The following is a 5,000-nucleotide window of genomic DNA, read 5'->3' as shown; positions in this document are numbered from 1 at the left end:
GACAGTAGACATAGCACACTGCCACCTACAGGGATCCGACGGAACTACGCCACCCATGCCGGCAAAACAGTATCGCCATCTATGAAAATAGGGCGACACCACATGCAATACCGCCATCTATGCGCATCTGACAACACTACGTCCGCACCACAAAACATACCGCCATCTGTAGGTCTCCCGCAACATGACCTCCTGCAACGACGCTACCGCCATCTATGAGACGCCAAGCCGACTAAGACAGCGATGGCGCCACAGTGGCCGCCTTTCGACGCCACCCACAAAGGCTGCAGCCTCTGTCGACCATAGCACCCAATCTCCAGTGGCTCTGCCGCACGAAGCCGTGGACCGGCAATGACGCCACCCGCACCCGTTCGTGCACCACCCCAACCGCCAAACTCGCACCTCCAGCGGATGAACGGCGGACGTTTCCCGCACTCGTAAAGTGCAATCCACCCCTATAACTTGCGTTTCATGAAGAGTTATTTCCAATATGCGACATTCCCGCTGTCCGTATACATGAGCCGCGACCTGTACCACTTACGAGCGAGAGACGCGATCGCGTTGCTCACTGTACGGCGTCCGATACCGAGCCATCAGCATGTCGGTCCCCATGCGCGTTGCACTCGCACTCGCAGTCGCAAAAACGTGGGGCAAATATATTACGCGGAAGAGTTATAACAGACCGAGCCCCACTGCATGGGGGGAGTCTTTGTCACTAATGTACACAGATGGAACATTTTGGACTGGAACCAGATTACCCGTACACACGGCGCTGATTAGTAATCAATGCAGAGCCATCAAACTACAGCAAATATACACAACTGTCCGTATACATGCTGAAAGAGTCTGCCCAAAATGGGAACCACACGTCAGCCAGACACTCTGATCACGCACCACTCTCTGCTTCTAACAGGCGCACATACAATATGTAAGCACCAGCATGGAACAACATCCAGTGCATCTTCTCCGCCACATTACACAATCCACACTATCACAACCAGACCAGGAGGTCCGTGCGGAAAATACAATATCCCAGCCTTTCGACATCCACCATTGCGCAGACCAGGCACCAACACCCACACATGTCCTATACAACGGTGCACCCAACATCACAATAGTACCTCCTGTCACAGCGCACAAACAATGACATGAGTCAAAGACACAGGTCTCACACAAGCATAGAATTGGAGCGCCGCCTCTAATAAGCCAAAGGTGCATCCTGACGTGACAAATCTGATCATGTCACAAGCATTCACTTACTATAATCACTATCAACGAACCTGCCGCCCCCGCCCCCCCCCCCTACACCTTTCCGTACAACAACGTGTAACCTAACCTAACCTAACCTAACCTATGTTGTACCTTAACCTAACCTATGTTGTACCTTAACCTAACCTATGTTGTACCTTAACCTAACCTATGTTGTACCTTAACCTAACCTATGTTGTACCTTAACCTAACCTATGTTGTACCTTAACCTAACCTATGTTGTACCTTAACCTAACCTATGTTGTACCTTAACCTAACCCATGTTGTACCTTAACCTAACCCATGTTGTACCTTAACCTAACCCATGTTGTACCTTAACCTAACCCATGTTGTACCTTAACCTAACCCATGTTGTACCTTAACCTAACCCATGTTGTGCCTCAACCTAACCCATGTTGTGCCTCAACCTAACCCATGTTGTGCCTCAACCTAACCCATGTTGTGCCTCAACCTAACCCATGTTGTGCCTTAACCTAACCCATGTTGTGCCTCAACCTAACCCATGTTGTGCCTTAACCTAACCCATGTTGTGCCTTAACCTAACCCATGTTGTGCCTTAACCTAACCCATGTTGTGCCTTAACCTAACCCATGTTGTGCCTTAACCTAACCCATGTTGTGCCTTAACCTAACCCATGTTGTGCCTTAACCTAACCCATGTTGTGCCTTAACCTAACCCATGTTGTGCCTTAACCTAACCCATGTTGTGCCTTAACCTAACCCATGTTGTCGCCTTAACGTAACCCACGTTGTCGCCTAAACCTGCTCTGTAATTGTTATACGACTCGTTCAATTACTGTAGTGTTGCCCACCCGCAACCCTCGCAATATAGTTCGCTACTCGCACTGCCCGCACCCCTGTGTATCGCTTCATGTTAAACACCTTGCAAGTCTTGCTCACTTTCCACATGCTCCTGCTGTACACTGTAATGTGGATGGCAGCAGGACGTACATGCCGCCCCTCCCCACGTCCCCACCTTGCCCCCTGCCTTCGCAAGCTGGTTGGTGAGAAGTTTGCATGTTCAATGCCCTTCGCATGCGACGTACTCAGGCTACGTTGTGGTGCGGCCTGTGTCAACTGTCCGCTGATGTCGTACGCGTGAACCACAATCTGTACTGCACATTCGTCCTTATGTACTGAATGATACATCGTGGCACATGTGTGACCGCACAACGACTGCGCCCAAAAACGGCGGACCATACAGTGCAAATATTGTGCACGCAGCTACGTGTCGTCTCCCTATGAGAGCTGGATTGCAGTGTGGTACGCCATAGAGACGTGTGGGAGGAACGGACGCCGTGGATGGCGATCAGCATGAGCTGTCTGTTGATGTATTCGGACCTAGTCGTCTCTCCTCACACACCGTGATGGCATGGTGCACCGCGTTCCATATCTGCGACATGCTACAGAGGCCGGTTGACAGTCGTTCGAGCAATGGACATCGCATACGTACGGGGGCCACCTTCCACGTATTGTCTAGGCGTGCACATTTTGTTGCGTGTATGTGGGCAGACGTAGTGTGGCGTGACACCTGACACAGGCATGCAATAATCGTTGAAGTTGCAAATGGCGATGGACGCCTGCGTTTTCTGGTGAAGTTACGCAAATGAACAAATGGTAACCTGTTGTGGTGCGGTTGTTCTCGCTAGGGGTGAATCGGTGATGGCGACGATAGGTTGAGGTACTAACCGGTTGTTCCAGCGATACCCACCATGCCGACGAAACTGAACGGCATCTGGGTGTGAAGCGATACGCGGCGGTGGCTGGGTGGGACCGTCCCCGGCCGGTGAGGGGGCGCCTCCCGGCGTGCTGGCCGCGCGGTGCGTGGGCGCACGCGCTACAGCCGGCTGGTGGGGGCGGCCAGTGGCAGGCGCGCCGGCCGACGGACGCGGCAGGCGTCGCAGCTGCGCGCCGGCGCACCCTGCGCGCGGCGCCGTGCGGCCAAAGTAGGTCCTCGCGGGCCCGGTGCGAAGCGCGGTGGACATCTTCAGTGTGCTGGTCCGATTGAGGACTGTGTGCGTTGAGGATGCGCCGCCGCCCGGCGCTCGGCGCCGCGACGCCGTCTGCTGCTCGGTCGCCCCAGCGGTTCTCGCTGGTGGTTTGTATCGCAGCTGTGCGGATGTGTTGGCGCGTGCGCTGTGCTGGGAGAGTTCGCTTCGGCACCCAAGTGGGGCTTTTGTCCTTCTGTGGCGCTGGCGTTGGAGCTGCCGGTCACCGTAGGTGGCGCGTGTTGTCTCCCGCCGGCAATGCCACGACAGCACGCTCCCGGGCCTCTGTCGGCAGCGGCAAGCTCAGTTGGGAGCACGGGTGGTCGCACCGAAAGCGTCTACTCGCCTAACTCCGGGCGATTGCGCCTCTCTCGAACCCGACCAAGTACTTGGGACGGCGCTGCGCGCCGCCGGGACCTGAGAGGGTTTCGAGGTGTATTGTGCAGGGGAGCTCAGCCTCCTCCTGTTTGCAGAATGATTGAGCGGACGCTTGCGTGTTCGCGCGGGCCCCCGGGACACACTCCCGGGCGGCCGGCTGCTCAGCTCTAGTTGACGCAGCTCCCTGGTTGATCCTGCCAGTAGTCATATGCTTGTCTCAAAGATTAAGCCATGCATGTCTCAGTACAAGCCGCATTAAGGTGAAACCGCGAATGGCTCATTAAATCAGTTATGGTTCCTTAGATCGTACCCACGTTACTTGGATAACTGTGGTAATTCTAGAGCTAATACATGCAAACAGAGTCCCGACCAGAGATGGAAGGGACGCTTTTATTAGATCAAAACCAATCGGTCGGCTCGTCCGGTCCGTTTGCCTTGGTGACTCTGAATAACTTTGGGCTGATCGCACGGTCCTCGTACCGGCGACGCATCTTTCAAATGTCTGCCTTATCAACTGTCGATGGTAGGTTCTGCGCCTACCATGGTTGTAACGGGTAACGGGGAATCAGGGTTCGATTCCGGAGAGGGAGCCTGAGAAACGGCTACCACATCCAAGGAAGGCAGCAGGCGCGCAAATTACCCACTCCCGGCACGGGGAGGTAGTGACGAAAAATAACGATACGGGACTCATCCGAGGCCCCGTAATCGGAATGAGTACACTTTAAATCCTTTAACGAGTATCTATTGGAGGGCAAGTCTGGTGCCAGCAGCCGCGGTAATTCCAGCTCCAATAGCGTATATTAAAGTTGTTGCGGTTAAAAAGCTCGTAGTTGGATTTGTGTCCCACGCTGTTGGTTCACCGCCCGTCGGTGTTTAACTGGCATGTATCGTGGGACGTCCTGCCGGTGGGGCGAGCTGAAGGCGTGCGACCGCCTCGTGCGTGCTCGTGCGTCCCGAGGCGGACCCCGTTGAAATCCTACCAGGGTGCTCTTTATTGAGTGTCTCGGTGGGCCGGCACGTTTACTTTGAACAAATTAGAGTGCTTAAAGCAGGCAAGCCCGCCTGAATACTGTGTGCATGGAATAATGGAATAGGACCTCGGTTCTATTTTGTTGGTTTTCGGAACCCGAGGTAATGATTAATAGGGACAGGCGGGGGCATTCGTATTGCGACGTTAGAGGTGAAATTCTTGGATCGTCGCAAGACGAACAGAAGCGAAAGCATTTGCCAAGTATGTTTTCATTAATCAAGAACGAAAGTTAGAGGTTCGAAGGCGATCAGATACCGCCCTAGTTCTAACCATAAACGATGCCAGCCAGCGATCCGCCGCAGTTCCTCCGATGACTCGGCGGGCAGCCTCCGGGAA

At 54.1% G+C, this 5,000-nt stretch overlaps 1 non-coding gene across 1 annotated transcript in view; it reads left to right on the top strand.

Annotated features, from left to right (window-relative positions):
• The first annotated feature begins 3,815 nt into the window (after window positions 1-3,815).
• LOC124726957 overlaps window positions 3,816-5,000 on the top strand; it is a 1,909-nt gene continuing 724 nt past the window's right edge. Inside the window, exon 1 of the ribosomal RNA XR_007006830.1 lies at window positions 3,816-5,000. This exon is cut by the window's right edge and continues 724 nt beyond it. This is a non-coding gene — a ribosomal RNA (small subunit ribosomal RNA).

Source organism: Schistocerca piceifrons, unplaced genomic scaffold (assembly GCF_021461385.2).
Source record: "Schistocerca piceifrons isolate TAMUIC-IGC-003096 unplaced genomic scaffold, iqSchPice1.1 HiC_scaffold_1071, whole genome shotgun sequence".
NCBI classification, from domain to species: domain Eukaryota; kingdom Metazoa; phylum Arthropoda; class Insecta; order Orthoptera; family Acrididae; genus Schistocerca; species Schistocerca piceifrons.
The sequence above is the reverse complement of the archived record's forward strand: the minus strand, read 5'-3'. Positions and strand labels throughout refer to the sequence as shown.